Genomic DNA, 13,050 nt, shown 5'->3' with positions numbered 1-13,050 from the left:
GGAATGACTGATTCTTGGAAAACGTATTTGAATATACTACCAAAGTCAGAGTCCTAGGAGAAGAAAGCTGTATCAGCAGTAATCAGGCCTCATGATCTCACAGAGGTTCCCCCAGCTCACTGAACCCCACCTCCAGTGACACATCCACAGAGGGTCCCCAAAACAGCCCATCCTCTGGGGGCTCAGTCAGAGCTTGCAGTCTCTCACTCTAGAGAGCAGTGCAGGGGTGCTATGCCTAGCCGGACTGTGCATCTCCAGCCTGGGGGTCTCCATATTCAATGATCTTTTTTTGTGTGTCTCTTCTGGTGCTCCTCATTTTCTGCCTTATGCTTTAAGGAATGGGGCACGGCTTGTAAGGAATAAATGAGCTCATGGAAAAATCCCTATAGCCTATAACTGGCACACAGTAGGTACTTAATAAATGGAAACCATTATTGCCTCTCCTACTAGATTGAATATCCTTCAGACTCTAATTTTTATTCTGGGTACGTGGTTCTCCATCTCACGAAACCTGTTCTCTTTTTTAAAATACATTTCGTGACATCTCCATTTATTATCCTGAAATGAAATTCACAGATAATACAACCCACCTACACACATGACTTCAAAAATATCCGTACAACGCTCTGCGGTGTGAAAAAACAAAAGGAAAGTAGTTTATAATTATTTACATATTTATATAACATGGAAATCAATAGGTAAATCTCAGGCACTAACAACAATAGAACACAGAAGACGAAGCGGTCAGTATGAAGACCCCAAGAAAACACCAATTCCAAAAGTAGATGATACAGAAACGCTGTGTGCCTGTGACTAATACTCTGGCTATTATTGATGTTGCTAACATGATTTTTCAAAATGGAGAAAAACTTACATGGTCCCCAAGAAAAGAAGCACAATTCCTTCTCAGTTTACACGGTAGTTGGGCTCCTGAGAAATTCGGTGTCTACCCAAACACCTTATGTATGGAAAACAGATTTTCGATTCCAGGCGCTGCTGATTTATAAACAAGTTTTTCACTGGCAGCACACTGGAAGGTCTAGTGACACACCAGAGCATTTTTCATTGTGAGGATGGTTCTACAGTTGTATTCCTGGATTCTACCCGCTCTGTGTCAATAAGTGTCCCCACTCACTCGCAACTACTGCTTAGGGTATGAGGTCTTCTCGTTGGGAACCTTTGGACTCACTGATCCAAAGGTGAAACCAGAAAGCAAAAATGTGTCTATACACAAGCTCACCCATGTTAATCCATGCCTGGGCGGGGGCAATAACTTTCAGATGCTCAAGAGGGTCCACTGCCCAAAAAGGCGTAAGAAGGCCTGCAGGGATTCCGAGACCTACATCTTTCGGTGTCCTCACCCCCACACCTCACTCAGACAGTACAGAAGTGCGTCGCTGAGTTGAACGGAAGAAGGTAGGTGTTGCCCAGCAGCGTGAAGTGGGTGAGAGGCTAGCTCAGCCGGGTGGCAGAGCAGCACACGCCTCTACAGGGGGCTATGCAGCTTATGTTCAGGAGTCACGCTGCCCACTGCTGTACAGTTCAATGTGTGCAGGTTTAATCCCTCTCCTTGCTGCCTCCTGCCTCCCCATCCAAATAAAAACTTTTGCTTGTGTGACCAATCACAAAAATTCCGAGGCCCATTAGAGTCAGTGCTCCGGGTAAGGTCCTGAGACTCCAAGAAGCTCCTGAAAACATGCAGGTACAGTTCGTGAGAGGAGCACCAGAACAGCGCTTCATCCGCCACAATGTCACCACGTTGGATGCAGGTATCCAACTTGTGGCGCCGATCAAAAGCAAAGAGCCAGGCACTGAGGGCTGGGCCACAGATCAGGGAGGTGACAGGAGGCTGGGGTGGCAGGCAGGCAGAGAAACGTCAGGAGAATGGGGGTGAAGGTGCCGTCCAGAGAGAAGCGGAAAGCTATGAAAAGGAATTTCCAAGAGTTTACACCAGCCTGTTCTGATCAATTCAAGAGCCAGTCACTTCGCCTTGAAATACTAGTTAGAGTGGGACTTTATCTCAGTGGTTAAGAGAGCGGGCTCTGCACTCAGAATGTTTGAGTTCGAATCCTGCTCCCATCATGTACTGTGCAACCTTTTTGTGCCTCAGTTTCCCCTTTTGCGCACTGGAGAGGGAGCTAGTACCTCACAGAGTGATTAAGACAATTAAGACCTGTGAAGGGATTAGAACAGCGCTTGGTGCATAGCATGCACTTGATAAGCGTTAGCTTATCTTCTTAGCTGCTGTGAACACCACGCTGGAGTCCTGTGTGCAGCTTGGTTTGAGAGAAGGAAGAACCTGAGGATACTGATCTTACTGATCCTCCTGGGAGGGTCTTTGACATCTTTTTACTTTTTTCAGTCTTGCACATTTATTCACCAGATACTTATCAAGGATCTCCTTTGCTCAGACACTATTTTTTGGTCTTTTGTCTTTTTAGGGCTGCATCCACAGCATATGGAGGTTCCCAGGCTAGGGGTTGAATTGGAGCTACGGCCGCCAGTCTACACCACACACACAGCAACCCGGGATCCGAGCTGTGTCTGCGACCTACGCCATAGCTCACGGCAACGCCGGATCCTTAACCCACTGAGTGAGGCCAGGGATCAAACCCACAACCTCATGGTTCCGAGTCGGATTCCTTAACCACTGAGCCACAACGGGAACTCCCTCAGACACTATTTTGGATGCAATAGTGAACAAATCAGAATTCCTGCTCTCCTGGAGCTGACTTTCTTTGACTTAGGAATATGCACTTAAGGTTCCTCCAGTCTTTTCAGACATCTTACATTTAACATTCAACAGATATTTGGTGCCAAACCCCACTCCAGGTACTGTGGAAGGTACACAAATGAACAGGCTGGCTCCATGGCTTCAATTACCACTTATATGCTGACAACTCCCAAATCTACAGCTCCAGCTCAGACAGCTTCCCTGAGCTCTACTGAAATCAACTGATTCTTGCTGAATCTCTCCACTCAGAATGCCAACATTCATCTCCACGTCACTATGTCAAAAAGAAAAGTCACTTCCACACACCTCCTAAACCTGACGATTCTCCTGTGTACTTTACTAAAGTTAATGGCACCGTAATTCACCCAGTCACTCAAGCTAGATACCTAAAAAAATCATCCTTGAGTTCTTGTTCCATCCCAGCATGTTCGCATCAATACTAAAGCGACTGATTCTACCTACTAGCTACCCCTCAAAAACATCCACATCTCACAATACCCCCCACAACTACTTTAAGCCAACCCATCATTACTTGCCTGGATGACTCCAACAGTAATATTCGTGCTCCTACTCCCTCCGGTACATTCTCCAGTGATCAGCTGCAATGAACTTTTTTTTCTCTTTTTTTCTTGGTCTTTTTGCCTTTTCTTGGGCTGCTCCCGTGGCATATGGAAGTTCCCAGGTTAGGGGTCTAATCAGAGCTGTAGCCACCGGCCTACACCAGAGCCACAGCAACACGGGATCCGAGCTGCATCTGCCACCTACACCACAGCTCACGGCAATGCCGGATCGTTAACCCACTGAGCAAGGGCAGGGCTCAAACCCGCAACCTCATGGTTTCTAGTCGTATTCGTTAACCACTGCGCCACGACGGGAACTCCAACGATGAACTTTTAAAAAAATATATCATCTCATCCCCCCCGCCCCACATACACTTAAAAACTTCTATGGAACAAAGCACAGAGTCCTTAGGTTGGCCACCAAAGCCTTCTTTCTCTCGTTTTTCTCTTTCTCTCTCTCAAGTTTCGTCTCAACTATGACCCATCCCACTTCCCCGGCACTTCCACTTCTAATGTTTCAGCCAGACTGTCCTTCCTTCACTTTTTCCAAGATGTCAAGCTTTCTCCACCTCAAGACATTCACCACGCTGTTTTGCCACCCCACAACTAATTTTTACTAGTTACTCAAGTTTCAGATAAAATAACACATCATCAGTGACTTCTTTCCTAACCCTGCAGATTAGGTCAGATCTCCCAGACAGATGCTTTTAACACCTCACACTCATCATGCATGACTGTAAACACACTAGGGCAAGTACCATGCTTTTAGTCACATTTGCACCCCCAAATACCCAGCATAGTGTCTTTGTACACAGTCAGTACCTAATGACAATTTGTGATGAGGCAGGAAGGAGGGGAAGGGAGGAAAGATGGAGGGAGGAAAGGAAAGACGGAGTGAGGGAAGGAGCAGAGACACTGTAAGAGGTGGAAAATAAACAAAACAAGTTCCCTGATTTCGGGGAGCTTCTAGAGTGGGGCAAGCAAACCATTCCATATAGGGATATAAGTGCTATGATAGAGGTGTGTGCAAGGTGCTAGCAGCAGTCGGAGGAAGAAGAGGCTACTCTGTCTGGGAGACAGGAAATGCTTCATAAAGGAGAGGATATTTGGGCCTGCTCCTTTTCCAACAGTTGTATTGAGACACAATTCACATACGATGCAATTCACATATTAAAGATGTAAAATTCAATGTTTTTTGTATAATCACAGAATTGTGCCACCGATCACCAACGATCAGTTTTAGAACATTTCATCACCCTGAAAAGAAACTCCATACCCCATTAGCCATTATTACCATTGCCCTCTTCCCCCAGGTCTTGGCAACCACTAAATTAATTTATTTGCTGACTCTTCAGATTTGTGTATTCTAGACATTTCATATAAATGGAATCATAAGTGTAGTCTTTTGTGTCTGATTTCCTTCACTTAGCATAATGTCTTCAGTGTTCATTCGTGTTGTAGCATGTATCACTACTTTATTCCTTTTCATAGCTGAATAATATTTCACTGTGTGGATATATCAGGTTTTGTTTATCTCTTCCTCAGATGCTGGACAGTTGAGCTCTTTCCACTATTTGGTTATTATGAAAAAGCTGTTATGAACATTTGAATACAAGTTTCTGTGGGAACATATGTTTTCACTTCTCTTGGGATTTTAGCCCATGGAACTGCTGGGCTATACAGTAAGTCTATGTTTAACATTTTGAGGAAATTCCAAACTTTTCCAAAGAAGCATTACCCTTTTACATTCCGATCAGCAGTTTATGAGGGTCCCAATTCTTCCACATCCTCGACAACACCTGTTATTGTTTTTTTTTTTATTATAGCCATCCTAATGGGTGTCAAGTGGTATCTCATTGTGGTTTTGGTTTGCATTTCCCCAAAGGCTAATGATGTTGAGCATTTTTTCATGACCTTATTTGCATATCTTCTTTGAAGTTATGTATATTCAGAACATTTGCTCAATTTTTAGTTGGGCTATTTATATTTTTATTGAGTTGCAAGTATAGTTTACACATTCTGCATGCAAGTCCCTTATCAGATACATGATTTTCTACATTTTCTCCCCTTTTTTCCCCCTTTTTAGGGCCACACCCATGGCATATGGAAGTTCTCAGGCTAGGGGTCGAATCAGAGCTGCAACTGCCGCCAGCCTGCACCCCAGCCACAGCAATGCCAGATCCGAGTGAGGCCAGGGATTGAACCTGCACCCTCATGGACACTATTCAGGTTTGTTACCCCTGAGCCATGACGGGAACTCCCATTTCTGGGCTCTCCTTTCACTTTTTTGATGGTGTCATTTGAGGCACAAAAGTTTTTAACTTTTATAAAGTCCAGGTTACCTACCTATATTTTTCTTTTGTTCTTTGTGTCTTAGGTGTTATAACGACACTACAAGCATTGTCTGATCCCAGGTCACAAAGATTTAAGGTCATAAAGAGCATTCTTCTCAATGTGTAGCCCATCTTCTGGGCCGGTCCCTTTAATTCCCATATCCCACCCAGTTGTCTTCTCTTGACCACAATATTCTGTCCAGTACTTTCTGGTCTTCTTAATTGATTAGGTACTGCTTTGGGGAATGACAATAAAAATGGCCTCCCTAATTCCCTGTTCCGCATTGATCAAGCCTTTAGGCAGCCAATTCTGCAGATGTCAGCAAAGTGATGGAATTGTTTTCCACATTACTTACACCTATGCTAACAGTGTCCCCCCACTTCGCAGGGCTGTTGAGAACATTTAATGAGATAACAAGAGGCCTTTCCTGACCACTCCATCTAATGTAGCTGCTACTCAATTCCCTCTGTACTATATTGCCCTGTCTTACTTACTTTATAACAGAAGCACTATCGGACATCTTATTTGTTTCCATGTTTATAGTTGGTATCTTCCACCTAAGATATCTAAAACCCCATCGAAGAGCAAGAATCAAGTTTGTCTTGTCCATGTCTATATCCATAATCCCTGTAATCCCTAATGCCTTGTGTATAGTAGGTTCTCAATAAACATTTAATCAATAAATGAATAAATGAGTGAACATATTAAGTAGTTATTTTGGTGTCTAGCACATAATAGATCCTCAGTAATTATTAGCTACTGCTGCCATTATCACTACTGTCATTATCATCGTTGTTACTGCAAGACGTGAGCTACATCAATAAAATGAGACTTTGTTGTTGTCCTCATTTGCTGTGAACATACTGGATTCACCCCAAAATAAAACTAACTGGTTGTGTGACCTTGAACAGGTTACATTTCTTTCCTTCCCAGAGCCTCAGATTCATTCATATATGTATATGGCAATATTATATAGTGGTTCCATGCACAGATTCTGGAGCTGATACCTGGATTTAATACTAGGCCTTGTCTTCTACTAGTGATGTGACCTTGGACAAGTTACTAATCTCCTTTAGTCTAAGTTTCCTTATCTGTAAAATTAAGATAACAATAGTATCTAACACTACAGGGTGGTAGTGAGAATTAGATGAGCTAGTATAGGTAAAATGCTTAGCACAGTGCCTGACACAGAGTTAACACTCAAATAATAACTGTAAGCCTAAGCCTTAGCCTCTGGCAGATCTTATGAGAAAGCCCTCATCTAATTATGGCTACTCAAGTCAGTGGGTGGAAAACTGCCAACTCTCAGGTGCCACTCCTAGTTCAGAGATTATGGGGTGTCTCTGCAGCAGACAGTGCCCCTGGCCATTTGATCACTACTTCCTGGTGGTCCACTTTTCCCCAGTGGTGTCATGATTTGATCCCAGCCGAAATCACAGAGGAAATGGAAAGTGCATTCTCCATCCTGACACCTACCCCACATCTCTGAACCTTCCGCAGTCAAAATGTCTTGGGATATGCGTCTCTAAGGCCCAAGATAAATCATTTGGGCGCTGTTCCCTTTCAAGATTATCTGAAAATATGTTCACCTCCATCAGAAGAAACCATTAAAATCTCACATAGTTCCTTATAGCAATATTCTTTTACATTTGATTCAGTTGGATGGTTGCGAAGATAAGTCCTTATAATTCCTTTCATTTGTATAGCTTGATAGCTTTCAAAGAAATTTCACATTTGTCACTTGGAAGGATACAACCACCTGCAGGATGACGGCTGAAATCATTCAGCCACTTTGAAACTGAAAAAAAGACACATCCCAGGCTAGACTTCTAGCCTGGAGCATTTCTCTTCAGTACCCTAACTCCCCAGGGAAGACTGGAAACTTGTCTCTTCATCTTGTAACAAAATCTCCCTGCTTTTCCGCTCAGCAAATTCTAGCCACTTTCAAAGTAATCCATATGTGGCCCTCAGTGTGGGTGACTCTGCTAGATTATTGATGCTTATTTCTCTGCATATAAACTGCACTCCATCCCTCTCTGTCTCGGTCTCCGTCAGTCTGACCCATTTGTCAATTTTCAATCTTTAGTTATCACTCCCCACCCAGGCGCTTATTATAAGCTGCCAGTACATTTCCATCGTGTCCATCTTCTCAGCCTCTGAATCTACCACATGAAAGGTCATATCTCTCTATTCCAATTTCTGCTAATGGCCTTAACAACACTTAATGGGAACAGAAAAGGATTTCACCTTTCAGAAGGTGTCGATCAACTTTCAACAAGTTCCCCATTAATTCTGACTGTGTTTCCAAGGATTAATTGAGCAAGACTGTTGACGTTCACTACCCTGGGGCTGCTTCGTGACATGCACTGTTCTACTGGATCCGTTCTGCTGTCTGAAGGCCACTTGTAGTCTGGCAAGTTATATTTCATCATAATCATCCTGTTTGAAAAAATGATGTTAGGAGGCGTTATCCCCCTAACACATTAGCTATCCTCTTACAATTGAGTGGCACCCGAGGGCGACCAAACCACCTCCACTTTTTGTCAAAAAGCCTAGATCAAACTTGCCAAGCTCAGGAGTTAACAAACCTTTCCCAGTGCTCTGCCATGGTTCTGGTATGTTTGTTGGAGTTGAAACAGGGAGGTGCTCGACACTCAGTGCTCATTGAGTTGGTGGTGGGAGGCTGGAAACATAGAGCAGCATACACATGGAGCCTTACACAGGAGCCTTTTGGCTCTTGCCAACGAGGTTCTGAGACAAGACCAGTGAGAGCTCTAAAGAATTGTTTAGGGGGGATGCAAGTGGCTCGCGTGACATTTTGGACACATGTTCCTTATCCACCGTCCCAACTCTTGTTCCAGCAGACTTATATGGGAGAGCAGCAAGAAAGTGAAGATCCCTGAAGGAAGAGTGCATCCATTTGTCGTGTCACTTTTTGCAAGTCTATGCTGAGTCAGAGTTGAAGACAGAAACAGTTTTGCCTTTGAAGCACTGTAGTCAAGTCAAGGAGACAGACAAGTAAGTAATTACATTAGAAGACAATGGAGAAATAACTATCAAGGGGGAAATGCGGGGTGCTGTGTGTACCTAGAGGTATAAAAGAGGGGGTACCTAGAAGATCAGAGAGGATTTTTTTTTTGAAGAAGTAACAGCCAAGCTGAGCTCAGGAGAATACCAAAGAGGTAGACTAGTGAGTAAAGGCGAGTAGGAAAGAAGAATCTTCCAAACATTAACATGTGCACTCAGCCAGGAGACAGAGAGAGGCATATACAATATGCCTTCTATAATGTCACTGAGTATGGCTGAAGGTCAAAGATGAGGCTAGAATAGTGTGCAGGGGTGAGACCATAGAAGTCCACCTGCATAGGCGGTGCTGGCAAATGAGCTGGAGTTTGAATAGCTCTACACTTTCTGTTTTCTGCTGGGTATAAAGCATTAGCATGAGGTATCTCAGGGAAGAAGAAATGAAATAAATTGAATATTTTGTCCCTGTCCTTGGGGTGCTCAGAGTTCATTTTGAGTGCAGAATCCAGAGTCCAGATATGAAAAAACTTGAGAAGTCTGCAAGGCATAGTGGCGGGGATTTGGTGGGTCTGTAAGGCATCGATGTCTACATAGTAGCCAGAGGCACCTGAGTGACTCCTAGAGAGTAAGGAAAGAAAGACTTAGGGAAAGGAGGGAGCCCTACTCAGAAACTCAGGCTCCATCAGCTCCCTCACCGCGGGCCCTTGGCCCTAGACCCCTATCTTCTTTCAGGGGTTCGTAACATGCCTCCAGCTGACCAGCTGGGCCCCTGTAACCACTGCGAGGCCAGCACCGACCTTCAGGAGCTTCTCCTAATGCTCTGTGATTCCAGATAAGTGTCTATAAAATATGCACAGGTGAAATCAGAGTTGGATTTAGTCACCCTGAAAGTTCTGTCCAGAGGAAACCTACACCCTGCTCCCCAAGCACTTCCTACTGCCTCCCCACGGTGAGAGTTTGCCTTCAATATAATCAGCATTAATTTTGTCCTTCCATGTACACTGTCGATCTTCCTCTATACAGAGGTAGAGTTTATCCCTCAACTCCCCTTAAATCTAAGCTGGTCTCTGATGGGTTTCACCAACCGAATAAGGTAGAAGAGTCATTATGCCAAACCTAGACTTTAAGAGTCCTGGAAATATTTACTTCCTATGCTTGAAAGGATCCTTCTGGTAGCCTACCTGCCACACTGTGAGAAATCCAACCTAAAGGGAAAGGCCATATATAGGTGCTCTAGTCAACAGCCCCTCCCTCCTAAGCTCCCAGCTGAAATCCAGCATTAACTGCCAGCCATGTGACTGAGCCATCTTGGATGTTCAGCCCAGTTGAGCCATCAGGTGACTGTAGCCCCTGCGACCATCTGATTGTAACTGTAGGAGAGATGCCAAATCAAAATTTCCCATCTGAGCCCACTGAAACCTCAGAACCATTAGAGATAATAATAAACTGTTGTGGTCAGCCACTAATTTATGTTATAATTTGTTAGGCAGCGGAGTTCCCGTCGTGGCTGAGTGGTTAATGAACCTGACTAGCATCCATGAGGATGCAGGTTCGAGCCCTGGCCTCGCTCAGTGGGTTAAGGATCCAGTGTTGCCATGAGCTGTGGTATAGGTCGCAGACACGGCTCAGATCCCGCATTGCTTGCGGCTGTGGTGTAGGCCGGTGGCTACAGCTCCGATTGGACCCCTAGCCTGGGAACCTCCATGCTGCGGGTGTGGCCCTAAAAAGAGAAAAAGACCAAAAAAAATTTTTTGTTAGGCAGCAATAAATAAACCTCGGGGCCTTGCTGTTGGGTAAATCCAGGGCTCGGCCAACTTTTTCTGTAAAGGGTCAGATAGTAAATATTTTTGGCTTTGCTGACCATACATCTCTGTCACAACTGCTCAATTCTGCCACTGTAATGACAAAGCAGTCACAGACAAATGGATGTAGATATGTTCTGATAAAATGTTATTTACAAAACCAGGGGGAGGGCTGAAGCCTTTGCCATAGTTTGTCAACCCCAGGGTTAATTGGATAAAACAGTCATAACAGAGTATTAAAGACTGATAACTAGGTAGGCCTTTCCAGTAACTTTAGCCTTTTAGCAGGAGTTTTCTGGAAATGCAAAGCTTTAACCCAATGTTTCCCAAAATGGATTTTGAGACAGGTATCAAGGGAGGGAAAGCGGCTGTTGACAAATACATTTCTTAAAGCTCTGGATTAGATCTACATTATACAAGATTTTATCCTGCCAGATTCCTTGGAGCCTTTACATGCCTATCCCGGAGAAGTGCACTGCTTGAATTTCAGACCCAGTGCCAGGCTGCTGGGGGAAAGTTTTGTTTTAAATTTTTAAATTGTACTTGATTTACAATGTTCTGTCCATTTGTGCTGTACAGCAAAGGGACCCAGTTATACATATATATGCATTCTTTTTTCCCCACATTATCCTCCATCATGTTCCACCACAACGGGGGTAAATTTTTAAATGAGGGAATTTGAGGTGTCAGTTTTTCCTTTATGTAAACCCAGAGCTGCTGCTGTTTATCTCACCTTCTCTCACTGCTCTTCTTCAGGCTCACCTTCTCTGTAACACCCTGGCTCTACCAATAACATGCTGCTTGTTATTGGGATTTACTTTCTTAATGTCTTGGCTTCCCTGATACGTAAAGCTAACAACTCTTGCAATAACTGTGCCCCAAAGCCCCACTCCAAGTCAGAGGAGCATTCCTAGCAGAGTGAAGAGTTAGAGGAAAGGCCCTAAAGATGCAGTGTGCCTGTTCTGCTCATGGAACATCAAGGAGGCCAGTATGGCTGCAGCAGAGTAAGTGAGGAGGAGAATACTGGGAAATGGAGTTAAAGAGGGAACCAGGAGCTTAATCTTAGAGAACTCTACAGACTATTATAAAGACTTTATCTATAGTTCTGACTAAAATAGGGAATCATTGTGAGGTTTTGCAGCAGAAAAGAAGCATGACCTAACTTAGAAGTTCCAAGTATTGTCCTGTTTGCACTAAAATACAGAACCTGAAAATAAATGAAACAAAAATGGAAGAGCTGAAAGAAGAAAGAGACAAATCCTTAGAGTTAAGTACTTCAATCATCTTCTCTCAACAACTGGTACAGTTATTAGACAGAAAATCATCAAGGATATAAAAGATCTGGAAAACACGATCAAGCAACAGGTTCTAATTGACATGTATAGAATATTTCACCACCAACAGCAGAATACACATTCCTTTCAAGAGCCTATGGAATATTTGCCAAGATAGACCATATCCTAGTATATAAAACAAGCCTGGACAAATTTAAGGGAACTGAAATCATACACAGCATTGTTCACTAGCCACAATAGTATCAACCCAAAAATCAATAACAAAAAGATAATAAGTAAATACCCAAACACTTGGAAACTAAACAGCACTCTTCTAAATAATCCACAGGTGAAAGAGGAAATCTAAAGGCCAATCAAATCATAACTTGAACTGAATGGAAATGAAAATACTACATATAAAAATCTGTGATAAACAGCTAAAGAAGTGCTGAGAAAGAAATGCCTAACACTAACTACTTACATTAGAAATAAGAAATGTCTCAAATCAGTAGTCTAACTTCTTACCTCAAGAAACTATAAGAATGAAATAAATCCAAATCAAAGACAAAGTAAATAATAAATACAAGAAGAGAAACCAATACAATTGAGAATAAGGAAACAATAGAGAAAATGATGAAACAAAAGGCTGTTTCTTTCAAAAGACCAATAAAATTGACAAACTATTTACAAGACTGACAAAGAAAAAAAGAGAAGGTGCAAATTATCAATATTACGAATATAACAGGAAATATCATTATAGTCCCTGCAAACATATAAAGAACTCTAGGAGTTCCCACTGTGGCTCAGTGGGTTAAGAACCTGACATTGTCTCTGTGAGGATGTGGGTTTGATCCCTGGCCATGTCCAGTGGGTCAAGGATCCGGTGTTGCCGCAAGCTGCAGCGTAGGTTACAGATGTGGCTTGGATCTGGCATTGCTGTGCCTGTGGCGCAGGCCAGCAGCTGCAGCTCTGATTCAACCCTTAGCCTAGGTGCATCCATATACCACAGGGGTGGCCTTAAAAAAGAGAGAGAGAACTCTATACATATAAATTTGACAACCTAAAGGAAAAAAAGATTTCTCTGGTGACTCAGTGGGTTAAAATCCAGCATTGTCACTGCTGTGGCTCTTTGTTAACAGCTGTGGCTTGGGTTTGATCCCTGGCCCCAGAACTTCTGCAAGCCATGGGTGTGGCAAAAAAAAAAAAAAAAAAAAAAGGAACGGAAAAAAATGAATTTGACAGCCTAGATGAAATGGGTCAACTCCTCAAAAAATGCAAATCATCAAAACTCAACCAAGTTGAAATAGGCAATCTGAATATAC

At 43.2% G+C, this 13,050-nt stretch overlaps 1 protein-coding gene and 1 long non-coding RNA gene across 8 annotated transcripts in view; one reads left to right on the top strand and one right to left on the bottom strand.

Annotated features, from left to right (window-relative positions):
- Nucleotides 1–13,050, bottom strand: part of ARHGAP36 (Rho GTPase activating protein 36) — a 169,115-nt gene that overhangs the window by 110,402 nt on the left and 45,663 nt on the right. The window lies entirely within an intron of this gene.
- Nucleotides 1–13,050, top strand: part of LOC146394782 (uncharacterized) — a 121,344-nt gene that overhangs the window by 80,714 nt on the left and 27,580 nt on the right. For 2 of the 3 annotated variants that reach the window (XR_014834625.1, XR_014834626.1), the window contains one exon: nucleotides 8,490–8,646. This is a non-coding gene — a long non-coding RNA (uncharacterized LOC146394782). Of the gene's footprint in view, nucleotides 1–4,839; nucleotides 4,977–8,489; nucleotides 8,647–13,050 lie in introns of those variants that run through there. The other variant, XR_014834627.1, reaches the window with a different exon arrangement.

This window comes from Sus scrofa, chromosome X (genome assembly GCF_054392235.1).
Source record: "Sus scrofa isolate SSC_HxYL_T2T_F1_AM1 chromosome X, Sscrofa_HxYL_maternal_Yorkshire_Landrace_v2.0, whole genome shotgun sequence".
Taxonomy (NCBI): Eukaryota; Metazoa; Chordata; class Mammalia; order Artiodactyla; family Suidae; genus Sus; species Sus scrofa.
Note: the sequence above shows the minus strand (reverse complement) of the source record. Positions and strands in the feature narration are given on the sequence as shown.